Here is a 27,576-nt window from a genome sequence, read left to right on the forward strand (position 1 = left end):
ACAATCAATAGCGGGAGCGGAGTTGTTCGGCTACAAGAAGGTGTGAAAGTCCGACCATGGTTTGTAAAAAGCGGGTAAGAAAAGGTGCGAATGTCCGACAATGTATGATCAAAAGAGAGAGCGGAGGTTTTCGGATACACGAAGGTTTGAATGTCCTACCAAAGTTTGTAAAAAGCGGGTAAGAAAAGGTTCGAATGCCCGACTATACACCATAAAAAGCGGGAGCGGAGGTGTTCCGCTGTAAGACGGTGTGAATGTCCGACCATAGTTGGTAAAAAGCGGGTAAGAAAAGGGTAAAATACCCGACTGTACACAATCAATAGCGGGAGCGGAGTTGTTCGGCTACAAGAAGGTGTGAAAGTCCGACCATGGTTTGTAAAAAGCAGTTAAGAAAAGGTTCGAATATCCAACCAAACATAATCAAAAGCGGGAGCAGAGCTGTTCGACTGCAAGTAAGTGTGAATGTCCAGCCATAATTACTCACAAACGGGGGAAGAAAAGGTAGTATTGCCAGACCATACATGATCAAAACAGGGAGCGGAGGTTCAGCTGCAAGGTGTTAATGTCTGACTATAGTTTGTAAAAAGCGGGTAGGACAAGGTGCGAATACCCAACAATGTATGATCAAAAGAGAGAGCGGAGGTGTCCAGCTGTGAGTAGGTGTGAATGTCCGACCATAATTGCTGAAAAATGTGTTAGAAAAGGTAAGAATACTGGACCATACATCATCAAAAGCGGGAGAGGTGGTGTTCGGCTGCAAAGAAAGTCCGACAATGGTTTGTAAAAAGCGGGTAAAAAAAGGTTCAAATGCCCGAATATACATCATCAAAAGCGGAAGCGGAGGTGTTCGGATGCAAGAAGGTGTGAACGTCCGACCAAAGTTTGTAAAAAGCAGTGAAAAGCGAGAAAAAGCATTTCGTGAGTTCTGCATGATTTGGGATTTTGCTTAAAAAATGCATTACTTCACTCAAACTATGTTAAAACTGATTTGTCCTTCATATTTACCATGTCTAGAAATATTTAAACAAAAAAACAACGTTGTACTTTACAGTAAAAGAAAGAGCAAATCTAAAGTTTCAGGAATCCGAGTATAAGCCTGCTTTCATGAGTTCTGCACGATTTCGGATTTTGCTATAAAATGAATTGCTTTGCTCAAACCAAGTTAAAACTGCTTTGTCCTTCAATATTCATCAATGTCTAGATCGACTTCAACAAAGAAAAACATTGGACTTTGCAGTAGAAGAAGTTGAAATCCATCTACACATTGATAAATATGAAGGACAAAGCAGTTCCCACTTGCCCATAAGAAAATAAGCTTATTCTCGGATTCCTGATCCTTCAGTGTTGCTCTTTCTTCTACTGCAAAATACAATGTTGTTCTTTGTTGAAGTCGATCTAGACATTGATAAATATGAAGGAAAAAGCAGTTTTAACTTGGTTTGAGTGAATTAATTCATTTTATACATAAAATCCGAAATCGTGCAGAACTCATGAAAATAAGCTTATTCTCGGATTCCTAAAGCTTTTGATTGGCTCTTTCTTTTACTGCAAAGTACAACGTTGTTTTTTTTGTTTAAATATATCGAGACATTGATAAATATGAAGGTAAAAGCCGTTTTAACATAGTTTGAGTGAAGGAATTGATTTTATAGATAAAATCCCAAATCATGCAGAACTCCTCAAAAGGGGCGTATGGCTTAATCACAAGTGTGGTTCTTTCTCATTCAGGGTAATATGAGGAAGTTTATGCTTGAAATATATGTAGAAATGGGTACATATGAAGGACAAAGCAGTGTTAACTTAGTTTGAGTGAAGGAATTCATTTTATACATAAAATCCCAAATCATGCAGAACGTATGAAAAGAAGCTTATTCTCGGATTCCTGATCCTTCAGTTTTGCTCTTTCTTCTACTGCAAAATACAATGTTGTTCTTTGTTGAAGTCGATCTAGACATTGATAAATATGAAGGAAAAAGCAGTTTTAACTTGGTTTGAGTGAATGAATTAATTTTATACATAAAATCCGAAATCGTGCAGAACTCATGAAAATAAGCTTATTCTCGGATTCCTAAAACTTTTGATTTGCTCTTTCTTTTATTGCAAAGTACGTTGTTTTTTTTGTTTAAATCTATCGACACATTGATATATATGAAGGTAAAAGCCGTTTTAACATAGTTTGAGTGAAGGAATTAATTTTATAGATAAAATCCCAAATCATGCAGAACTCCTCAAAAGGGAGGTATGGCTTAATCACAAGTGTGGCTCTTTCTCATTCAGGGTAATATGAGGAAGTTTATGCTTGAAATATATGTAGAAATGGGTACATATGAAGGACAAAGCAGTGTTAACTTAGTTTGCATGAAGAAATTCATTTTATACATAAAATCCGAAATCGTGCAGAACTCATGAAAATAAGCTTATTCTCGGATTCCTAAAACTTTTGGTTTGCACTTTCTTTTACTGCAAAGTACAACGTTGTTTTTTGTTGAAATCTATCTAGACATTGATTACATTCACACCTACTTGCAGTCGAACACCTTCTCATCCACTTATGATCATGTGCGGTTGGGCTTTCGCACCTTTTCTTACCCATTTTTCAGTAATTATGGGTGGACAATCAGACCTTCTTGCAGCCGAAAACCTCCGCTCCTCTTTTGATCATACATTGTCGGGCATTCACACCTTGTCTTACCCGCTTTTTACAAACTTTAGTCGGACATTCAAACCTCCTTGCAGCTGAACCACCTCCGCTCCCTGTTTTGATCATATATGGTCTGGCAATAGTACCTTTTCCTACCCGTTTGTGAGTAATTATGGCTGGACATTCACACCTTCTTGCAGCCGAACACAACCTCTCCCGCTTTTGATGATATATGGTCCGGCCTTCTTACCTTTTCTAACACATTTTTCAGCAATTATGGTCGGACATTCACACCTACTCACAGACGAACACCTCCGCTCCCACATTTGATAGTGTATAGTCGGGCATTCTCACCCTTTCTCATCAGCTTTTTGCAAATTATGATCTGATATTCACACCTACTTGAAGTCGAACAGCTCTGCTCCCGCTTTTGATTATGTTTGGTTGGATATTCGAACATTTTCTTAATGCTTTTTACAAACTTTGGTCGGACGTTCACACCGTCTTGCAGCCGAACACCTCCGCTTCCGCTTTTGATGGTGTATAGTCGGGCATTCGAGCCTTTTCTTACCCACCTATTACTTACTATGGTTGGACATTCAAACCTTCTTGTAGCCGAACACATCCGCTCCTGCTTTTGATGATGTATGATTTGGCATTCGCACCTTTTCTTACCCATTTTTCAGTAATTATTGGTCGGACATTCAGACCTTCTTGCACCTGAACACCTCTGCTCCCGCTTTTGATGGTGTATAGTCGGGCTTTTGAGCCTTTTCTTCCCCGATTTTTACAAATTATGGTTGGACATTCAGACCTTGCAGCCAAAAACCTCCGCTCCCTCTTTTGATCATACATTGTCGGGCATTCGCCCCTTGTCTTACACGGTTTTTACAAACTTTAGTCACCTTGCAGCTGAACCACCTCCATTCCCTGTTTTGATCATGTGTGGTCTGGAAATACTACCTTTTCTTCCCCCGTTTGTGAGTAATTATGGCTGGACATTCACACCTACTCTCAGCCGAAAAACCACCTCTCCCGCTTTTGATGATGTATTGTCCGGCATTCTAGTCTTTTCTATCACATTTTTCAGCAATTATGATCTGACATTCACACCTACTTGCAGTCGAACAGCTCTGCTCCCGCTTTTGATTATGTTCGGTTGGATATTCAAACCTTTTCTTAACTGCTTTTTAAAAACTTTGGTCGGACGTTCACACCTTCTTGCAGCCGAACACCCCCGCTTCCGCTTTTGATGGTATATATTCGGGTATTCGAACCTTCTCTTACCCGCTTTTTACAAACCATGGTTGGACTTTCATACCTTCTTGTAGCTGAACAACTCCACTCCTGCTTTTGATGATTTATGGTTGGGCATTCGCACCTTTTTTTTACCCATTTTTCAGGTATTATGGGTGGACATTCACACCTTCTTGCAGCTGAACACCTCCTCTCCCACTTATGATCATGTGTGGTTTGATTTTCGAAAATTTTCTTTCATGTTTTTTAGCAATTATTGATGGACATTTAGACCTTCTTGCAGCTGAACACCACCTCTCCCGATTTTGATGATGTATGGACCGGCATTTTTACCTTTTCTAACACATTTTTCAGCAATTATGGTTGGAGATTCACACCTACTCACAGCCGAACAACTCCGCTACCGCATTTGATGGTGTATAGTCGGGCATTCTCACCCTTTCTCATCAGCTTTTTGCAAATTATGATCTGACATTCACACCTACTTGCAGTCGAACAGCTCTGCTCCCGCTTTTGATTATGTTTGGTTAGATATTCGAACCTTTTCTTAACTGCTTTTTACAAACTTTGGTCGGACGTTCACAATATCTTGGAGCTGAACACCTCCTCTCCCACTTATGATCATGTGTGGTTTGATTTTCGAAAATTTTCTTTCATGTTTTCTAGCAATTATTGATGGACATTTAGACCTTCTTGCAGCTGAACACCACCTCTCCCGATTTTGATTATGTATGGACCGGCATTTTTACCTTTTCTAACACATTTTTCAGCAATTATGGTTGGAGATTCACACCTACTCACAGCCGAATAACTCCGCTACCGCATTTGATGGTGTATAGTCGGGCATTCTTTCTCATCAGCTTTTTGCAAATTATGATCTGACATTCACACCTACTTCCAGTCGAACAGCTCTGCTCCCGCTTTTGATTATGTTTGGTTAGATATTCGAACCTTTTCTTAACTGCTTTTTACAAACTTTGGTCGGACGTTCACAATATCTTGCAGCCGAACACCTCAGCTTCCGCTTTTGATGGTGTATATTCGGGCATACGAACCTTTTCTTACCCGCTTTTTACAAACCAAGGTCGGACTTTCACACCTTCTCTTAGCTGAACAACTCCGCTCCCTCTTTTGATTGTGTACAGTCGGGTAATTTAACCTTTTCTTACCCGCTTTTTACCATCTATGGTCGGACATTCACACCGTCTTACAGCGTTGTATGGTTAGGCATTCGCACATTTTCTTACCCATTTTTCAGTAATTATGGGTAGACATTCACACCTTCTTGCAGCTGAACACCTCCTCTCCCGCTTATGATCATGTGCAGTTTGATATTCGAAAATTTTCTTTCATGTTTTCTAGCAATTATTGATGGACATTCAGACCGTCTTGCAGCTGAACACCTCCGCTCCCACTTTTGATGGTGTATAGTCGGGCTTTCGAGCCTTTTCTTCCCCGGTTTTTACAAATTATGGTTGGACATTCAGACCTTCTTGCAGCCGAAAACCTCCACTCCCTCTTTTGATCATACATTGTCGGGCATTTGCACCTTTTCTTACCCGCTTTTTACAAACCATGGTCGGACTTTCACACCTTTTAGTAGCCGAAAAACTCCGCTCCCGCTATTGATTGTGTACAGTCGGGTATTTTAACCTTTTCTTACCCGCTTTTTACCAACTATGGTTGGACATTCACACCTTCTTACAGCAGAACACCTCCGCTCCCTGTTTTGATTATGTATGGTTTGACATTCGCACCTTCTCTCACCCGCCTTTCACTATGGTCGGCCATTCACAGCTTCCTCTCCACCATACTTGTATGGTGGGATATTCACACCCACTTGCATCCGAAGACCTCCGCCCCCACTTTTGTTGATATTTAGTCGGTCATTCGCACCTTACCCGCTTTTGGCAAACTATGGCCTTCTTGCAGCCAAACACCTCTGATCTCGCTTTTGATGATGTAAGGTTGGGCATTCAGACCTTGCTTCACCTGCTTTTCACCAAATATAGTCGGACATTCACACCTTCTTGCAGCCGAACACTTCCGCTTTTAGTGTTCTATGAGGCATTCACATATTTTTTTTCACCGTATTTTATAGATTATGGTTGGAAATTCTCACCCACTCTCATCCGAAGACCTCTCCTCCCGCTTTTGTTAATATATAGTCGGGCATTCGAACCTTTTCTTACCCGCTTTTTACAAATTATGGTCGAACATTCACACCTACTTGCAGCTGAATACTTCCGCTCCACCTTTTAGGTATGTATGGTTGGCATTTGCACCTCTTTTTATACTGATTGCTGAAGATTAAGTTGTTCTTTCTCAAACTACAAATTTTTTTTAATTGTTGAAACTTGATTTGAAGTGGATAAATAAGGAGGACAAACAGTTTTAAGTCAGGCTGATAGAAGGAATTAATTTTATAGGAAAATCTGTATTTCGTCATATGTCGAGAGATGCTTATTGCTGAAGAAGTTCTTTCTCATAATACAAAGTTTGTTGTTTATTGTTGAAACTTCATCAGAAGTGAAGAAATAAATGAATGCCTATCAACAAATGTGGGATCTAAACTCTAGTGCTTCCTCTAAAATAATTTCCTTTCTCAATTTAGAAATGTGTGTGTGTAAGTCACAACACCCATGGCACCAAAACGGCTTTCTTTTCTCTACACTCTGCACTATGAGCACACACACCAAATCAGAAAGGCTTTTTTCTCTCTTTTCTACATTATGGACTGTGGGGACACAAAACCGCTCTCTCTCTTTCTTTTTTTTTTATCGTGTGCCAGGGCGTTGTCTCACGTATTAGATTATGCTTAAGATACGAATGGGTTTATCAGTCACATCAGAATCCATACATACTGATCCTCCCGTAATAAAATGGTCGGATCTTATCAAACACACTTTGTTTCTTGTGACAATCAAGTCAGCGAAACAGCGTATACACGTCAAGACACTGAATCAAGTTTGCCACAAGAACTCATAAGTTTGGCAGTATTGCTCTGCCGTCAGCAATCATACACCCATTTTATTTTCGTGAGACATGTGCAAGCACCTGTTCATCTACTGTTCTATCACTATGAATTAGTGATCTATTATCAATAAGGATACTTCTACAACTACTATCAAAGTATGTCCGGACTTCTTATGTTGTCAGTTGCTATATATGAATAAGTGGGTAGCTACTGACAAGCATTAAGCATGTCACACAGCCCAAACATATAACATTTCAGGACACACCACACAGTTAACAACCACAGTGAAGCGTGTCAAAGCAGAAACATGTAACATTCAACAGGACACTTACACAACACATTCAAATCAAACAGTCAGACAACATACAAGAACATATACCCCAGCCGGCATTGCTCCCTGCCTATTTTCGTACAGCACACTATGTGTGCGCACACCTTTATTCACAAACTCTTCAACTTATACTCTTTTACCGAAGCTGCTACAGCTCGATTGGCCGAATACCCTTTGATCCTATTTCGGTGAATTTGACATCTGCCTTACATATAACAGATTAGCGGTTTAGCAGTTTTAATTTAGTATGAGTGAAGGAATTCATTTTATAGCAAAATCCGAAATCGTGAAGAACTCATGAAAGTAAGCTTATTCTCGGATTCCTGAAACTTTAGATTTGCTCTTTCTTTTACTGCAAAGTACAACGTTGTTTTTTTTGTTTAAATCTTTCTAGACATGGTAAATATTAAGGACGAAGCAGTTTTAACATAGTTTGAGTGAAGGAATTCATTTTATAGATAAAATCCCAAGAGTCTGCTGAGAAAAGAGAGTGAATGCGAAGTAGACTTTAACACGGCTATGGGAGCGAGCCGAGTGTGGGCTAACCGGGAGAATTGCTTGAAAGAAACGCGACACCGAATGAGCGATCAGAACAAAGCCTCAATACGGGATTCTCGTGGTGTTTTGTTGCTGCCTTGTCTTTTGCACAGAGTAAAAGACAAGGCAGCTATCGAATAGGGCCCGATTGTTCCTAGTTGGTCAGCCGAGGAGCAAGGAAGGGGGGGGGGGGGGGGGGGGGGGGAGCAAGCGTCTCAACCAAGCAAAGCTCACCATGGGGAAGGTGGCTATGCCAACTAGCCTGATGCCCTGCTCCCGCAGTGACGGATAATCGTACTCTGGTTTCTCTTCATAACGTACAAGTCTTTCGCCTTTTACTAAAGATTTCTGTGGAGAGCAGCACTAATGAGTTGTTTCTATTTTTGGCAGGCTTTACCTTTGCGGGTGAAGCCCTTTCTGTCTGTGCAAAAGAAATCTTCTTACTGTGCAGAGTGACTTCTCTGAGTAGAGTCGCCTTACTTGTTGCGACTGTGCCGATGTTCGAAGCTGGAGTGCAAAGTTGTTGCTTGAATGGTGCTTGCTGGAGCGTGCGGGAGTGCAAAGTTATACCATTTAAAAGGGCTGAAGAGTGCTCAGTGCAGCGGGTGGGCGACGCTCTGGCCACCTTGAAAACCGAGGTTACATCCACTACCAGGGGCAGCCCAAGTTCTGCCGCAAGTGTGGTGAGCATGGGCACCTGGTTGAGGCTTGTACCAAGGTGTTATGTGGGAAGAGCAGAGAAATTGGGCAAACTTTTGGAGAGTGTCCAAATGGCAGGAAATGTAATCTCTGTGGAGAATTAAATCACCTCTTCAGAGATTGCCCTAAATCTTTTGCCAACAAATTAAAGATGGTAAAGCCACAGTCAAGCCAACAAAGAGAAGGACCAAAGGTGGCAGTTGGTGAACAAAGTGAAGAGGTTGACCCAATAAATTCAAACTTCCCGCCAAAAGCTTGGATTGGAAGTGAGGAGCAAAAAGGGGAGGGGCCTGTAGAGGCTTCACCACTCAGTGTTGAAGTCTGTGAGAATTCACAGGCAGAGGGTGGAGCTACGCTAAATGAGGAGGAAGAGCAGACAGGTGAGTCTAGTGAAGATACTCACCTCCCCGAAGGTCAACAGCCGAAGAGGACGGCATCTGAGCCTCTGATTCCCCAGTGGTATCAGAGAAGAGGGGAAGGGTTAGGTCCCTTTCAGACAGTTCTTCAGTGGAAGAACCTAGAGTCTTCCCCTCCGACTCACCAAATGAGGTCTCCTTTTTAACTTCAGCTCTGCAATCAACCCCCAGGGACTCAAAGTTAAATGCAACATTGCGTCAGAGGCCAACACCGAGAGTCCGAAAAGGAAATATAGATCACCCTACTCACTTTTCACCTAAAGAAATGAAGGAAGAGCTAGTTTCCCAAGAAATAACCTGTGTGTAATTTGTTTTGATAACTTAGAAAAACGAAAATGACATACCTACTTTCCTTTATGCTTTTAATGGTTCTCACCTTCTCAACACTAAATGTGAGAAGTGTGAAATCAAAGACAAGAGCCCAGAGTATTTTATCCTTCTTAGACTCCATAAAATCAGATGTGTTTTTAATACAAGAATGTGGACTACCTTTTTTAAAAAACCATAGACAATGGGAGGAAATGTGGCCCCATTTATCGATATGGAGTGGCTCAAATCAAAATAAAAATGATGGTGTGGCCATTCTAATTAAAAATCCGCATGTTCTGGTGAAAGGTAGCACAGTGGTGAGAGACGGACGGGCACTTTTAGCACACTTGAATTTTATGGGGCAAGACTTTAACCTCTTAAATATTTATGGTTTCAATGGAAAAAATGAAAGGTATGACCTTTTAGAAGATATACAGCTTTACATGCTAGGGCAGGTACCTTTAGTTGTAGGAGGGGATTTTAACTGTATCTTGAGCAGGAAAGATAGAAAAAGAGCAGGGGTAGATTTTAAAGTGGATAAGACTTCGATTTTACTTCAGGGCATATGCAGGGATTTTAAGCTTACTGACTGTTTTAAAACCATGCATCCCAGAGAGGAGGGCTTCACCTGGTTTAGTCATGATGGCACCAGAGCCTCTCGCATTGATTATTTCTTTACTAGAGGTTGCCCACCCACTGATGTTAGATTAACCCCTGTTTTCTTTTCAGACCACCTTATGCTCTCCTGCACCCTTTCACCCCCTTCTGGTGTGACGGTAGGAAGTGGTCTGTGGAAACTCAACTGTTCCCTGTTGGAGGATGAAATCATAGTCAGTCAGTACAGGGAATGTTATAAAGAGTGGCAGACCCTTCAAGACCTCTACGAAACACATGCACAATGGTGGGAAATGGTGAAGGAAACGACCCAGACTTTTTTTAAACAGCAAGGTAAACGTAAAAAAAGGAAAGAGAATAGATGTATGATGGGACTACATAAACGCTTACAGCGCTACTTTAAACTAAATCAGTGTGGCATAGACTTTAAAGAAGAAATCAAAGATGTCAAAAAGGAAATGTCAGTTTTAGCAGAAATAAAGAGTAAAGGAATTTTTGTAAGAAGCAGGGAGCAGGAAATTGAGGAAGGTGAAAAAGAAAGAAAGTTATAAATAAAAAGGAGTGTATTCAAAATCTAAAAAGAGAAGATGGGTTTTTAACAAAATCCACACAAGAGATGATTGAAACTGTACATACCTTTTATAGTAACATGTACAAAGAGAAACCAGTGCACTTGGAAACATCGGCAGAAATCTTAAAATTCGTTGACAAAACCGTAAAAGAGAATGCACACTTGACACAGAATTTTACTGCTTTAGAGTTAAAAAATGCCTAACAGGTTTTAAGAGAAGTCGAGCTCCGGGTTTAGACGGGCTTCCTGCAGAATTCTATCTGACCTATTGGGACCTTTTATCATCAGACATTTTAGATGTTTTTAAAGATTTTGAAAAACTCGACCGACTGCCTGACAATTTTAGAGTGGGAATAGTGACTCTACTTAATAAAAAAAATGATAAGACTGACCTAAAGAATTGGAGGCCCATCACACTTTTAAACTTTGACTGTAAACTTTTTAGCAAGGTTTCAGCGACACGGATGTCCTCTGTTTTAGAGGAGGTAATTCACCCAGACCAAGCTTGTGCCATCTCAGGGAGACAACTCACCGACAGCCTCGTACTGATTCGAGACATCATTGATTACGCTAGAGACAGAAACACCCGGCTTGTCATCTTAAATTTAGACTTTGAAAAAGCATTTGATCGGGTCTCGCATCAATATCTCTTTCAGGTGTTGCAGCCATCGAAAAGGGCCCGATTGTTCCTACTTGGTGAGCTTTGCTTGGTTGAGACGCTTGCCCCCCCCCCCTGCTCCTCGGCTGACCAAGTAGAAACAATCTATTCGATGGCTGCCTTGTCTTTTACTCTGTGCAAAAGACAAGGCAGCCACAAACACCACGGGAACACCGTATTGAGGCTTTGTTCTGACCACTCATTCGGTGTCGCGTTTCTTTCAAGCAATTTTCCCGGTTAGCCCGCACTCGGCTCGCTCCCAGAGCCGTGTTAAAGTCCACTTCGCATTCACTCTCTTTTCTCAGCAGATTAAAAGAAAGTTTCATCTTGGGCTCCCTGAAACTTCCATCCTGCACCGCTGTTTGCTTTTTCACAAGAGCAGAGGAGAGCGCACCGTTCCCAGCGGCACTGCAGTACCGGGTCGAGGCTTGGAGTGAACGGAGCAAGCTTCTTTTTCAACTCCTATTCTTAAAAATCCATTTAATATGTTGTCCTCGTATAGAGGACATATTAAACTGATAAGAACAGATACTACACTTGATCTTAGCCAAAAGGCCGAGAAGCGATAACTGTCCACTGTTTCAGGTCCGAGGGCCCTTGCTGGCACAATGCGCACTTGTAGCAGTGTTCTTTTTATGGCCATAGGTGGCCAGAGTGTCACGTTGCACCTCCGCCCACCCGCTGCACTGAGCACTCTTCAGCCCTTTTAAATGGTATAACTTTGCACTCCCGCATGCTCCAGCAAGCACCATTCAAGCAACAACTTTGCACTCCAGCTTCGAACATCGGCACAGTCGCAACAAGTAAGGCGACTCTACTCAGAGAAGTCACTCTGCAAAGTAGCAAGATTTCTTTTGCACAGACAGAAAGGGCTTCACCCGCAAAGGTAAAGCCTGCCAATAATAGAAACAACTCATTAGTGCTGCTCTCCACGGAAGTCTTTAGTAAAAGGCGAAAGACTTGTATGTTATGAAGAGAAACCAGAGTACGATTATCCGTCACTGCGGGAGCAGGGCATCAGGCTAGTTGGTATAGCCACCTTCCCCATGGTGAGCTTTGCTTGGTTGAGACGTTTGCCCCCCCCCCCCTTGCTCCTCGGCTGACCAAGTAGGAAAAATCGGGCCCTATTCGATGGCTGCCTTGTCTTTTACTCTATGCAAAAGACAAGGCAGCAACAAAAACACCACGAGAATCCCGTATTGAGGCTTTGTTCTGATCGCTCATTCGGTGTCGCGTTTCTTTCAAGCAATTCTCCCGGTTAGCCCACACTCGGCTCGCTCCCATAGCCGTGTTAAAGTCTACTTCGCATTCACTCTCTTTTCTCTGCAGACTCTTGGGATTTTATCTATAAAATGAATTCCTTCACTCAAACTATGTTAACTGCTTTGTCGTTCATATTTACCATGTCTAGAAAGATTTAAACAAAAAAAACAACGTTGTACTTTGCAGTAAAAGAAAGAGCAAATCTAAAGTTTCAGGAATCCGAGAATAAGCTTACTTTCATGAGTGCTTCACGATTTCAGATTTTGCTATAAAATGAATTCCTTCACTCAAACTAAATTAAAACTGCTAAACCGCTAATCTGTTACATGTAAGGCAGATGTCAAATTCACCGAAATAGGATCTAAGGGTATTCGGCCAATTGAGCTGTAGAAGCTTCGGTAAAAGAGTATAAGTTGAAGAGTTTGTGAATAAAGGTGTGCGCACACATAGTGAGCTGTAGGAAAATAGGCAGGGAGCAATGCCGGCTGGGGTATATGTTCTTGTATGTTGTCTGACTGTTTGATTTGAATGTGTTGTGTAAGTGTCCTGTTGAATGTTTGGGCTTTGACACTTCACTGTGGTTGTTAACTGTGTGGTGTGTCCTGAAATGTTATATGTTTGGGCTGTGTGACATGCTTAATGCTTGTCAGTAGCTACCCACTTATTCATATATAGCAACTGACAACATAAGAAGTCTGGACATACTTTGATAGTAGTTGTAGAAGTATCCTTATTGATAATAGATAAACTAATTCATAGTGATAGAACAGTAGATGAACAGGTGCCTGCACGTCTCACGAAAATAAAATGGGTGTATGATTGCTGACGGCAGAGCAATACTGCCAAACTTATGAGTTCTTGTGGCAAACTTGATTCAGTGTCTTGACGTGTATACGCTGTTTCGCTGACTTGATTGTCACAAGAAACAAAGTGTGTTTGATAAGATCCGACCATTTTATTACGGGAGGATCAGTATGTATGGATTCTGATGTGACTGATAAACCCATTCGTATCTTAAGCATAATCTAATACGTGAGACAACGCCCTGGCACACAATCAAAAAAAAAAAGAGAGAGCGGTTTTGTGTCCCCACAGTCCATAATGTAGAAAAGAGAGAAAAAAGCCTTTCTGATTTGGTGTGTGTGCTCATAGTGCAGAGTGTAGAGAAAAGAGAGAAAAGAAAGCCGTTTTGGTGTCACGGGTGTTGTGACTTACACACACACATTTCTGAATTGAGAAAAGAAATTATTTTAGAGGAAGCAGTAGAGTTTAGATCCCACATTTGTTGATAGGCATTCATTTATTTCTTCACTTCTGATGAAGTTTCAACAATAAACAACAAACTTTGTATTATGAGAAAGAACCAGACTCATTCTTCAGGAATCCGAAAATAAGCACGAATTCGGATTCTCCTATAAAACAAATTAATTAACTCAAACCAAGTTAAGACTGCTTTGTCCTTCATATTTATTCATGTCTAATCAAGTTTCAACGATAAACAACGTTGTACTTTGTAGAATGAGAAAGAACTTCTTCAGCAATAAGCATCTCTCGACATATGACGAAATACAGATTTTGCTATAAAATTAATTTCTTCTATCAGCGTGACTTAAAACTGTTTGTCCTCCTTATTTATCCACTTCAAATCAAGTTTCAACAATTAAAAAAAAATTGTAGTTTGAGAAAGAACAACTTAATCTTCAGCAATCAGTATAAAAAGAGGGTAACAAAAGGTGCAAATGCCAACCATACATACCTAAAAGGTGGAGCGGAAGTATTCAGCTGCAAGTAGGTGTGAATGTTCGACCATAATTTGTAAAAAGTGGGTAAGAAAAGGTTCGAATGCCCGACTAAATATGAACAAAAGCGGGAGGAGAGGTCTTCGGATGAGAGTGGGTGAGAATTTCCTACCATACAAGTATGGTGGAGAGGAAGCTGTGATTGGCCGACAATAGTAAAAAGCAGGTGAGAAAAGGTAAGAATGTCAAAACATACATGATCAAAACAGGGAGCGGAGGTGTTTGGCTGCGACAAGGTGTGAATGTCCACCCATAATTAATGAAAAACGGGCAACAAGTAGGTTCGAATGCCCAACCATACATCATCAAAAGCAGGAGTGGATGTGTTCGGCTTCAAGAAGGTATGAATGTCCATCAATAATTGCTATAAAACATGAAAGAAAATTTTCGAATATCAAACCGCACATAATCATAAACGGGAGAGGAGGTGTTCCGCTGCAAGAAGGTGTGAATATCCACCCATAATTACTGAAAAATGGGTAAGAAAAGGTGCGAATGCCCAACCATACATCATCAAAAGCAGGAGTGGATGTGTTTGGCTACAAGAAGGTTTGAATGTCCGACCATAGTTTGTAAAAAGCGGGTAAGAACAGGTTTGTATGCCCGACTGTACACAATCAAAAGAGGGAGCGGAGTTGTTCAGCTACAAGAAGGTGTGAAAGTCCGACCATGGTTTGTAAAAAGCGGGTAAGAACAGGTTCGTATGCCCGAATATACACCATCAAATGCGGGAGCGGAGGTGTTCGGCTGTGAGTAGGTGTGAATCTCCAACCATAATTGCTGAAAAATGTGTTAGAAAAGGTAAGAATGCCGGTCCATACATCATCAAAAGCGGGAGAGGTGGTGTTCGGCTGCAAGTAGGTGTGAATGTCCAGCCATAATTACTCACAAATGGGTAAGAAAAGGTAGTATTGCCAGACCATACATGATCAAAACAGGGAGCGGAGGTGGTTAAGCTGCAAGAAGGTGTTAATGTCCGACTAAAGTTTGTAAAAAGCGGGTAAGAAAAGGTGCGAATGCCCGACAATGTATGATCAAAAGAGGGAGCGGAGGTTTTTGGCTGAAAGAAGGTCTGAATGTCCAACCATAATTTGTAAAAACCGGGGAAGAAAAGGCTTGAAAGCCCGACTATACACCATCAAAAGCTGGAGCGGAGGTGTTCAGCTGCAAGAAGGTCTGAATGTCCATCAATAATTGCTAGAAAACATGAAAGAGAATTTTCGAATATCAAACCGCACATGATAATAAGCGGGAGAGGAGGTGTTCAGCTGCAAGGTGTGAATGTCCACCCATAATTACTGAAAAATGGGTAAGAAAAGGTGCGAATTCCCAACCATACATCATCAAATGCACGAGTGGATGTGTTCGGCTACAAGAAGGTTTGAATGTCCGACCATAGTTTGTAAAAAGCGGGTAAGAAAAGGTTCGAATGCCCAAACATACACCATCAAAAGAGGGAGCGGAGGTGTTCCGCTGTAAGAAGGTGTGAATGTCCGACCATAGTTGGTAAAAAGCGAGTAAGATAAGGTTAAAATACCCGACTGTACACAATCAATAGCGGGAGCGGAGTTGTTCGGCTACTAAAAGGTGTGAAAGTCCGACCCTGGTTTTAAAAAGCGGGTAAGAAAAGGTTCGAATGCCCGAACATACACCATCAAAAGAGGTAGTGGAGGTGTTCCGCTGTAAGACGGTGTGAATGTCCGATCATAGTTGGTAAAAAGCGGGTAAGAAAAGGTTAAAATACCCGACTGTACACAATCAAAAGAGGGAGCGGAGTTGTTCAGCTAAGAGAAGGTGTGAAAGTCCGACCATGGTTTGTAAAAAGCGGATAAGAAAAGGTTCGTATGCCCGAATATACACTATCAAAACCGGAAGCGTAGGTGTTCGGCTGCAAGAAGGTGTGAACGTCCGACCAAAGTTTGTGAAAAAGCAGTTAAGAAAAGGTTCGAATATCTAACCAAACATAATCAAAAGCGGGAGCAGAGCTGTTCGACTGCAAGTAGGTGTGAATGTCAGAGAATAATTTGCAAAAAGCTGATGAGAAAGGGTGAGAAATCCCGACTATACACCATCAAATGCGGTAGCGGAGTTGTTCTGCTGTGAGTAGGTGTGATTCTCCAACTATAATTGCTGAAAAATGTGTTAGAAAAGGTAAGAATGCCGGTCCATACATCATCAAAAGCGAGAGAGGTTGTGTTCGGCTGCAAGTAGGTGTGAATGTCCAGCCATAATTACTCACAAACGGGTAAGAAAAGGTAGTATTGCCAGACCATATATGATCAAAACAGGGAGCGGAGGTGGTTCAGCTGCAAGAAGGTTTGAATGTCCGACTAAAGTTCAAATATATTAACAAAAGCGGGAGGAGAGGTCTTCGGATGAGAGTGGTTGAAAATTTCCGACCATAATGTATAAAATGCGGTGAAAAAAAGGTGTGATAGAACACTAAAAGGTGGAGCGGAAAGTGTTCGGCTGCAAGAAGGTGTGAATGTCCGACTATATTTGGTGAAAAGCAGGTGAAGCAAGGTCTGAATGCCCAACCTTACATCATCAAAAGCGAGATCAGAGGTGTTTGGCTGCAAGAAGGCCATAGTTTGCCAAAAGCGGGTAAGGTGCGAATGTCTGACTAAATATCAACAAAATTTGGGGCGGAGGTCTTCGGATGCAAGTGGGTGTGAATATCCCACCATACAAGTATGGTGGAGAGGAAGCTGTGAATAGCCGACCATAGTTTGGAAAAAGCGGGTAAGAAAAGGTTTGAATGCCCGAACATACACCATCAAAAGAGGGAGCGGAGGTGTTCTGCTGTACGAAGGTGTGAATGTCCGACCATACTTGGTAAAAAGCGGGTAAGAAAAGGTTAAAATACCCGACTGTACACAATCAATAGCGGGAGCGGATGTGTTCGGCTAAAAGAAGATGTGAAAGTCCGACCATGGTTTGTAAAAAGCGGGTAAGAAAAGGTGCGAATGTCCGACAATGTATGATCAAAAGAGAGAGCGGAGGTTTTCGGATACAAGAATGTTTGAATGTCCCACCATAGTTTGTAAAAAGCGGGTAAGAAAAGGTTCGAATGCCCGACTATACACCATCAAAAGCGGGAGCAGAGGTGTTCCGCTGTAAGACGGTGTGAATGTCCGACCATAGTTGGTAAAAAGCGGGTAAGAAAAGGTTAAAATACCCGACTGTACACAATCAATAGCGGGAGCGGAGTTGTTCGGCTACAAGAAGGTGTGAAAGTCCGACCATGGTTTGTAAAAACCGGGAAGAAAAGGCTCGAAAGTCCGAGTATACACCATCAAAAGTGGGAGCGGAGGTGTTCAGCTGCAAGACGGTCTGAATGTCCATCAATAATTGATTTAAAACAAGAAAGTAAATTTTCGAATATCAAACCGCACATGATCATAAGCGGGAGAGGAGGTGTTCGGCTGCAAGAAGGTGTGAATGTCCACCCATAATTCATGAAAAATGGGTAAAAAAAAAGGTGCGAATGCCTAACAATACATTATCAAAAGCAGGTGTGAATGTCAGATCATAATTTGTAAAAAGCTGATGAGAAAGGGTGAGAATGCCCGACTATACACCATCAAATGCGGGAGCGGAGGTGTTCGGCTCTGAGTAGGTGTGAATGTCCGACCATAATTGCTGAAGAATGTGTTAGAAAAGGTAAGAATGCTGGACCATACATCATCAAAAGCGGGAGAGGTGGTGTTCGGCTGCAAAAAGGTGTGACTGTTCGACTAAAGTTTGTAAAAAGTGGGTAAGACAAGGTGCGAATGCCTGACAATGTATGATCAAAAGCGGGAGCGGAGGTGTTCAGCTGCAAGAAGGTCTACATGTCCATCAATAATTGCTAGAAAACATGAAAGAAACTTTTCGAAAATCAAACCGCACATGATCATAAGTGGGATAGGAGGTGTTCAGCTGCAAGGTGTGAATGTCCACCCATAATTCCTGAAAAATGGGCAAAAAAAAGGTGTGAATGCCCAACCATACATCATCAAAAGCAGGAGTGGAAGTGTTCGGCTACAAGAAGGTGTGAACGTCCAACCAAAATATGTAAAAAGAAGTTAAGAAAAGGTTCGAATATCCAACCAAACATAATCAAAAGCGGGAGCAGAGCTGTTCGACTGCAAGTAGGTGTGAATGTCAGATCATAATTTGCAAAAAGCTGATGAGAAAGGGTGAGAATGCCCGACTATACATCATCAAATGCGGGAGCGGAGTTGTTCGGCTGTGAGTAGGTGTGATTCTCCGACCATAATTGCTGAAAAATGTGTTAGAAAAGGTAAAAATGCCGGTCCATACATCATCAAAAGCGAGAGAGGTTGTGTTCGGCTGCAAGTAGGTGTGAATGTCCAGCCATAATTACTCACAAACGGGTAAGAAAAGGTAGTATTGCCAGACCATATATGATCAAAACAGGGAGCGGAGGTGGTTCAGCTGCAAGAAGGTTTGAATGTCAAACTAAAGTTCAAATATATTAACAAAAGCGGGAGGAGAGGTCTTCGGATGAAAGTGGTTGAAAATTTCCAACCATAATGTATAAAATGCGGTGAAAAAAAAGGTGTGATAGAACACTAAAAGGTGGAGCGGAAGTGTTCGGCTGCAAGAAGGTGTGAATGTCCGACTATATTTGGTGAAAAGCAGGTGAAGCAAGGTCTGAATGCCCAACCTTACATCATCAAAAGCAAGATCAGAGTTGTTAGGCTACCAGAAGGCCATAGTTTGCCAAAAGCGGGTAAGGTGCGAATGTCCGACTAAATATCAACAAAATTTGGGGCGGAGGTTTTCGGATGCAAGTGGGTGTGAATATCCCACCATACAAGTATGGTGGAGAGGAAGCTGTGAATAGCCGACCATAGTTTGGAAAAATGGGGTAAGAAAAGGTTTGGATGCCCGAACATACACCATCAAAAGAGGGAGCGGAGGTGTTCCACTGTAAGAAGGTGTGAATGTCTGACCATAGTTGGTAAAAAGCGGGTAAGAAAAGGTGAAAATACCCGACTGTACACAATCAATAGCGGGAGCGGAGTTGTTCGGCTACTAAAAGGTGTGAAAGTCCGACCCTGGTTTGTAAAAAGCGGGTAAGAAAAGGTGCGAATGCCCGACAATGTATGATCAAAAGAGGGAGCGGAGGTTTTCGGCTGCAAGAAGGTATGAATGTCCAACAATAATTTTGTAAAAACCGGGGAAGAAAAGGCTCGAAAGCCCGACTATACATCATCAAAAGCGGGAGCGGAGGTGTTCAGCTGCAAGAAGGTCTGAATGTCCATCAATAATTGCTAGAAAAAATGAAAGAAATTTTCGAATATCAAACCACACATCATCATAAGCGGGAGAGGAGGTGTTCAGCTGCAAGAAGGTGTGAATGTCCGACCATAGTTTGTAAAAAATGGGTAAGAAAAGGTGCGAATGCTCAACCATACATCATCAAAAGCAGGAGTGGATGTGTTCGGCTAAAAGAAGGTTTGAATGTCCGACCATAGTTCGTAAAATGCGGGTAAGAAAAGGTTCGAATGCCCGAACATACACCATCAAAAGAGGGAGCGGAGGTGTTCCGCTGTAAGACGGTGTAAATGTCCAACAATAGTTGGTATAAAGCGGGTAAGAAAAGGTTAAAATACCCGACTGTACACAATCAATAGCGGGAGCGGAGTTGTTCTGCTACAAGAAGGTGTGAAAGTCCGACCATGGTTTGTAAAAAGTGGGTAAGAAAAGGTTCGAATGCCCGAATATATACCATCAAAAGCGGAAGCGGAGGTGTTCGGCTGCAAGAAGGTGTGAATGTCCGACCAAAGTTTGTAAAAAGCAGTGAAGAAAAGTTTCGAATATCCAACCAAACATAATCAAAAGCGGGAGCGGAAGTGTTCGGCTGTGAGTAGGTGTGAATGTCAAACCATAATTGCTGAAAAATGTGTTAGAAAAGACTAGAATGCCGGACCATACATCATCAAAAGCGGGAAAAGTGGTGTTCGGCTGCAAGTAGGTGTGAATGTCCAGCCATAATTACTCACAAACCGGTAAGAAAAGGTAGTATTGCCAGACCATACATTATCAAAACAGGGAGCGGAGGTGGTTCAGCTGCAAGGTGTGAATGTCTGACTAAAGTTTATAAAAAGCGGGTAAGACAAGGTGCGAATGCCTGACAATGTATGATCAAATGAGGGAGCGGAGGTTCTCGGCTGCAAGGTCTGAATGTACAACAATAATTTGTAAAAACTGGGGAAGAAAAGGCTTGAAAGCCCGACTATACACCATCAAAAGCGGGAGCGGAGGTGTTCGGCTGCAAGTAGGTGTGAATGTTCGACCATAATTTGTAAAAAGCGGGTAAGAAAAGGTTTGAATGCCCGACTATATATTAACAAAAGCAGGAGGAGAGGTCTTCGGATAAGAGTGGGTGAGAATTTCCAACCATAATCAATAAAATGCGGTGAAAAAAAAGGTGTGAATACCCCATAGAACACTAAAAGGTGGAGCAGAAGTGTTCGGCTGCAAGAAGGTGTGACTGTTCGACTATATTTGGTGAAAAGCAGGTGAAGCAAGGTCTGAATGCCCAACCTTACATCATCAAAAACGAGATCAGAGGTGTTTGGCTGCAAGAAGGCCATAGTTTGCCAAAAGCGGGTAAGCTGCGAATGACCGACTAAATATCAACAAAAGTGGGGGCGGAGGTCTTCGGATGCAAGTGGGTGTGAATATCCCACCATACAAGTATGGTGGAGAGGAAGCTGTGAATGGCCGACCATAGTAAAAAGCGGGTGAGAAAAGGTGCGAATGTCCAATCATACATGATCAAAACAGGGAGCGGAGGTGTTTGGCTGCGACAAGGTGTGTATGTCCACCCATAATTAATGAAAAGCGGGCAACAAGTAGGTTTGAATACCCATCATCAAAAGCAGGAGTGGATGTGTTCGGCTACAAGAAGGTTTGAATGTCTGACCATAGTTTGTAAAAAGAGGGTAAGAAAAGGTTCGAGTGCCCGAACATACACCATCAAAAGAGGGAGCGGAGGTGTTCCGCTGTAAGACGGTGTGAATGTCCAACAATAGTTGGTAAAAAGCGGGTAAGAAAAGGTTAAAATACCCGACTGTACACAATCAATAGCGGGAGCGGATGTGTTCGGCTACAAGAAGGTGTGACAGTCCGACCATGGTTTGTAAAAAGCGGGTAAGAAAAGGTGCGAATGTCCGACAATGTATGATCAAAAGAGAGAGCGGAGGTTTTCGGATACACGAAGGTTTGAATGTCCTACCAAAGTTTGTAAAAAGCGGGTAAGAAAAGGTTCGAATGCCCGACTATACACCATAAAAAGCGGGAGCGGAGGTGTTCCGCTGTAAGACGGTGTGAATGTCCGACCATAGTTGGTAAAAAGCGGGTAAGAAAAGGTTAAAATACCCGACTGTACACAATCAATAGCGGGAGCGGAGTTGTTCGGCTACAAGAAGGTGTGAAAGTCCGACCATGGTTTGTAAAAAGCAGTTAAGAAAAGGTTCGAATATCCAACCAAACATAATCAAAAGCGGGAGCAGAGCTGTTCGACTGCAAGTAAGTGTGAATGTCCAGCCATAATTACTCACAAACGGGGGAAGAAAAGGTAGTATTGCCAGACCATACATGATCAAAACAGGGAGCGGAGGTTCAGCTGCAAGGTGTTAATGTCTGACTATAGTTTGTAAAAAGCGGGTAAGACAAGGTGCGAATGCCCAACAATGTATGATCAAAAGAGAGAGCGGAGGTGTTCGGCTGCAAGGTCTGAATGTCCAACCATAATTTGTAAAAACCGGGTAAGAAAAGGCTCGAAAGCCCGACTATACATCATCAAAAGCGGGAGCGGAGGTGTTCAGCTGCAAGAAGGTGTGAATGTTCGACTAAAGTTTGTAAAAAGCTGGTAAGACAAGGAGCGATGTCCCGACATTGTATGATCAAAAGCGGGAGCGGAGGTGTCCAGCTGTGAGTAGGTGTGAATGTCCGACCATAATTGCTGAAAAATGTGTTAGAAAAGGTAAGAATACTGGACCATACATCATCAAAAGCGGGAGAGGTGGTGTTCGGCTGCAAGAAGGTGTGAAAGTCCGACAATGGTTTGTAAAAAGCGGGTAAAAAAAGGTTCGAATGCCCGAATATACATCATCAAAAGCGGAAGCGGAGGTGTTCGGATGCAAGAAGGTGTGAACGTCCGACCAAAGTTTGTAAAAAGCAGTGAAAAGCGAGAAAAAGCTTTTCGTGAGTTCTGCATGATTTGGGATTTTGCTTATAAAATGCATTACTTCACTCAAACTATGTTAAAACTGATTTGTCCTTCATATTTACCATGTCTAGAAATATTTAAACAAAAAAACAACGTTGTACTTTGCAGTAAAAGAAAGAGCAAATCTAAAGTTTCAGGAATCCGAGTATAAGCCTGCTTTCATGAGTTCTTCACGATTTCGGATTTTGCTATAAAATGAATTGCTTTGCTCAAACCAAGTTAAAACTGCTTTGTCCTTCCATATTCATCAATGTCTAGATCGACTTCAACAAAGAAAAACAATGAAGTTGAAATCCATCTACACATTGATAAATATGAAGGACAAAGCAGTTCCCACTTGCCCATAAGAAAATAAGCTTATTCTCGGATTCCTGATCCTTCAGTGTTGCTCTTTCTTCTACTGCAAAATACAATGTTGTTCTTTGTTGAAGTCGATCTAGACATTGATAAATATGAAGGAAAAAGCAGTTTTAACTTGGTTTGAGTGAATTAATTCATTTTATACATAAAATCCGAAATCGTGCAGAACTCATGAAAATAAGCTTATTCTCGGATTCCTAAAACTTTTGATTGGCTCTTTCTTTTACTGCAAAGTACAACGTTGTTTTTTTTTTGTTTAAATATATCGAGACATTGATAAATATGAAGGTAAAAGCCGTTTTAACATAGTTTGAGTGAAGGAATTGATTTTATAGATAAAATCCCAAATCATGCAGAACTCCTCAAAAGGGGCGTATGGCTTAATCACAAGTGTGGTTCTTTCTCATTCAGGGTAGTATGAGGAAGTTTATGCTTGAAATATATGTAGAAATGGGTACATATGAAGGACAAAGCAGTGTTAACTTAGTTTGAGTGAAGGAATTCATTTTATACATAAAATCCCAAATCATGCAGAACGTATGAAAATAAGCTTATTCTCGGATTCCTGATCCTTCAGTTTTGCTCTTTCTTCTACTGCAAAATACAATGTTGTTCTTTGTTGAAGTCGATCTAGACATTGATAAATATGAAGGAAAAAGCAGTTTTAACTTGGTTTGAGTGAATGAATTCATTTTATACATAAAATCCGAAATCGTGCAGAACTCATGAAAATAAGCTTATTCTCGGATTCCTAAAACTTTTGATTAGCTCTTTCTTTTATTGCAAAGTACGTTGTTTTTTTTGTTTAAATCTATCGAGACATTGATATATATGAAGGTAAAAGCCGTTTTAACATAGTTTGAGTGAAGGAATTAATTTTATAGATAAAATCCCAAATCATGCAGAACTCCTCAAAAGGGAGGTATGGCTTAATCACAAGTGTGGCTCTTTCTCATTCAGGGTAATATGAGGAAGTTTATGCTTGAAATATATGTAGAAATGGGTACATATGAAGGACAAAGCAGTGTTAACTTAGTTTGCATGAAGAAATTCATTTTATACATAAAATCCGAAATCGTGCAGAACTCATGAAAATAAGCTTATTCTCGGATTCCTAAAACTTTAGATTTGCACTTTCTTTTACTGCAAAGTACAACGTTGTTTTTTGTTGAAATCTATCTAGACATTGATTACATTCACACCTACTTGCAGTCGAACACCTTCTCATCCACTTATGATCATGTGCGGTTGGGCTTTCGCACCTTTTCTTACCCATTTTTCAGTAATTATGGGTGGACATTCAGACCTTCTTGCAGCCGAAAACCTCCGCTCCTCTTTTGATCATACATTGTCGGGCATTCACACCTTGTCTTACCCGCTTTTTACCAACTATGATCGGACATTCACACCGTCTTACAGCGGAACACCTCCGCTCCCTCTTTTGATGGTGTATGTTCGGGCATTCGAATCTTTTCTTACCCGCTTTTTACAAACCAGGGTCGGACTTTCACACCTTTTAGTAGCCGAACAACTCCGCTCCCGCTATTGATTGTGTACAGTCGGGTATTTTAACCTTTTCTTACCCGCTTTTTACCAACTATGGTCGGACATTCACACCGTCTTACAGCGGAACACCTCCTCTCCCGCTTTTGATGGTGTATACCCGGGCATTCGAACCTTTTCTACCCGCTTTTTACAAACTATGGTGGGACATTCAAACCTTCTTGTATCCGAAAACCTCCGCTCTCTCTTTTGATCATACATTGTCGGACATTCGCACCTTTTCTTACCCGCATTTTACAAACCATGGTCGGACTTTCACACCTTCTTGTAGCCGAACACATCCGCTCCCGCTATTGATTGTGTACAGTCGGGTATTTTAACCTTTTCTTACCCGCTTTTTACCAACTATGGTCGGACATTCACACCTTCGTACAGCGGAACACCTCCGCTCCCTCTTTTGATGGTGTATGTTCGGGTATTCAAACCTTTTCTTACCCGCTTTATCCAAACTATGGTCGGCTATTCACAGCTTCCTCTCCACCATACTTGTATGGTTGGATATTCACACCCACTTGCATCCGAAGACCTCTGCCCCAAATTTTTTTGATATTTAGTCAGACATTCGCACCTTACCCGCTTTTGGCAAACTATGGCCTTCTTGCAGCCAAACACCTCTGATCTCGCATTTGATGATGTAAGGTTTGGCATTCAGACCTTGCTTCACCTGCTTTTCACCAAATATAGTCGGACATTCACACCTTCTTGCAGCCGAACACTTCCGCTCCACCTTTTAGTGTTCTATCACACCTTTTTTTCACCGCATTTTATACATTATGGTCGGAAATTTTCAACCACTCTCATCCGAAGACCTCTCCTCCCGCTTTCTTTAATATATTTGAACTTTAGTCGGACATTCAAACCTTCTTGCAGCTGAACCACCTCCGCTCCCTGTTTTGATCATATATGGTCTGGCAATACTACCTTTTCTTACCCGTTTGTGAGTAATTATGGCTGGACATTCACACCTACTTGCAGCCGAACACAACCCCTCTCGCTTTTGATGATGTATGGACCGGCATTTTTACCTTTTCTAACACATTTTTCAGCAATTATGGTCGGAGATTCACACCTACTCACAGCCGAACAACTCCGCTCCCGCATTTGATGGTGTATAGTCGGGCATTCTCACCCTTTCTCATCAGCTTTTTGCAAATTATGATCTGACATTCACACCTACTTGCAATCGAACAGCTCTGCTCCCGCTTTTGATTATGTTTGGTTGGATATTCGAACCTTTTCTTAACTTCTTTTTACATATTTTGGTTGGACGTTCACACCTTCTTGTAGCCGAACACTTCCACTCCTGCTTTTGATGATGTATGGTTGGGCATTCACACCTTTTTTTTTCCCATTTTTCAGGAATTATGGGTGGACATTCACACCTTGCAGCTGAACACCTCCTATCCCACTTATGATCATGTAAGGTTTGATTTTCGAAAAGTTTCTTTCATGTTTTCTAGCAATTATTGATGGACATGTAGACCTTCTTGCAGCTGAACACCTCCGCTCCCGCTTTTGATCATACATTGTCAGGCATTCGCACCTTGTCTTACCCACTTTTTACAAACTTTAGTCGAACAGTCACACCTTTTTGCAGCCGAACACCACCTCTACCGCTTTTGATGATGTATGGTCCAGCATTCTTACCTTTTCTAACACATTCTTCAGCAATTATGGTCGGACATTCACACCTACTCAGAGCCGAACACCTCCGCTCCCGCATTTGATGGTCTATAGTCGGGCATTCTACAGCGGAAAAGACTCATTCTTATGTTTGGTTAGATATTCGAACCTTTTCTTAACTGCTTTTTACAAACTTTGGTCGGACGTTCACAATATCTTGCAGCCGAACACCTCCGCTTCCGCTTTTGATGGTGTATATTCGGGCATACGAACCTTTTCTTACCCGCTTTTTACAAACCAAGGTCGGACTTTCACACCTTCTCTTAGCTGAACAACTCCGCTCCCTCTTTTGATTGTGTACAGTCGGGTAATTTAACCTTTTCTTACCCGCTTTTTACCATCTATGGTCGGACATTCACACCGTCTTACAGCGGAACACCTCCGCTCCCTCTTTTGATGATGTATGGTTAGGCATTCGCACCTTTTCTTACCCATTTTTCAGTAATTATGGGTAGACATTCACACCTTCTTGCAGCTGAACATCTCTCCTGCTTATGATCATGTGCAGTTTGATATTCGAAAATTTTCTTACATGTTTTCTAGCAATTATTGATGGACATTCAGACCGTCTTGAAGCTGAACACCTCCGCTCCCACTTTTGATGGTGTATAGTCGGGCTTTCGAGCCTTTTCTTCCCCGGTTTTTACAAATTATGGTTGGACATTCAGACCTTCTTGCAGCCGAAAACCTCCACTCCCTCTTTTGATCATACATTGTCGGGCATTCGCACCTTTTCTTACCCGCTTTTTACAAACCATGGTCGGACTTTCACACCTTCTTGTAGCCGAACAACTCCGCTCCCGCTATTGATTGTGTACAGTCGGGTATTTTAACCTTTTCTTACCCGCTTTTTACCAACTATTGTTGGACATTCACACCGTCTTACAGCGGAACACCTCCGCTCCCTCTTTTGATGGTGTATGTTCGGGCACTCGAACCTTTTCTTACCCGCTTTTTACAAACTATGGTCAGACATTCAAACCTTCTTGTAGCCGAACACATCCACTCCTGCTTTTGATGATGGGTATTCAAACCTACTTGTTGCCCGCTTTTCATTAATTATGGGTGGACATACACACCTTGTCGCAGCCAAACACCTCCGCTCCCTGTTTTGATCATGTATGATTGGACATTCGCACCTTTTCTTACCCGCTTTTTACTATGGTCGGCCATTCACAGCTTTCTCTCCACCATACTTGTATGGTGGGATATTCACACCCACTTGCATCCGAAGACCTCCGCCCCCACTTTTGTTGATATTTAGTCGGTCATTCGCAGCTTACCCGCTTTTGGCAAACTATGGCCTTCTTGCAGCCAAACACCTCTGATCTCGTTTTTGATGATGTAAGGTTGGGCATTCAGACCTTGCTTCACCTGCTTTTCACCAAATATAGTCGAACAGTCACACCTTCTTGCAGCCGAACACTTCTGCTCCACCTTTTAGTGTGCTATGGGGTATTCACACCTTTTTTTTCACCGCATTTTATTGATTATGGTTGGAAATTCTCACCCACTCTTATCCGAAGACCTCTCCTCCTGCTTTTTTTAATATATAGTCGAGCATTCAAACCTTTTCTTACCCGCTTTTTACAAATTATGGTCGAACATTCACACCTACTTGCAGCCGAACACCTCCGCTCCCGCTTTTG

General features: G+C 41.8%; 3 non-coding genes across 3 annotated transcripts; 1 reads left to right on the top strand and 2 right to left on the bottom strand.

The window, feature by feature from the left end:
- The first annotated feature begins 8,037 nt into the window (after window positions 1-8,037).
- LOC140280649 (U5 spliceosomal RNA) lies at window positions 8,038-8,151 on the top strand. Its single transcript, XR_011909586.1, has one exon. It is a non-coding gene; the product is annotated as a U5 spliceosomal RNA (small nuclear RNA).
- A 3,243-nt stretch (window positions 8,152-11,394) lies between these two features.
- On the bottom strand, window positions 11,395-11,578 carry LOC140280513 (U2 spliceosomal RNA). Its single transcript, XR_011909473.1, has one exon. It is a non-coding gene; the product is annotated as a U2 spliceosomal RNA (small nuclear RNA).
- A 308-nt stretch (window positions 11,579-11,886) lies between these two features.
- On the bottom strand, window positions 11,887-12,000 carry LOC140280620 (U5 spliceosomal RNA). The gene has a single exon (XR_011909560.1). It is a non-coding gene; the product is annotated as a U5 spliceosomal RNA (small nuclear RNA).
- Between the last annotated feature and the right edge of the window lie 15,576 nt (window positions 12,001-27,576).

This window comes from Leuresthes tenuis, unplaced genomic scaffold (genome assembly GCF_036924035.1).
Source record: "Leuresthes tenuis unplaced genomic scaffold, fLeuTen1.0.hap1 SCAF_21, whole genome shotgun sequence".
Taxonomy (NCBI): Eukaryota; Metazoa; Chordata; class Actinopteri; order Atheriniformes; family Atherinopsidae; genus Leuresthes; species Leuresthes tenuis.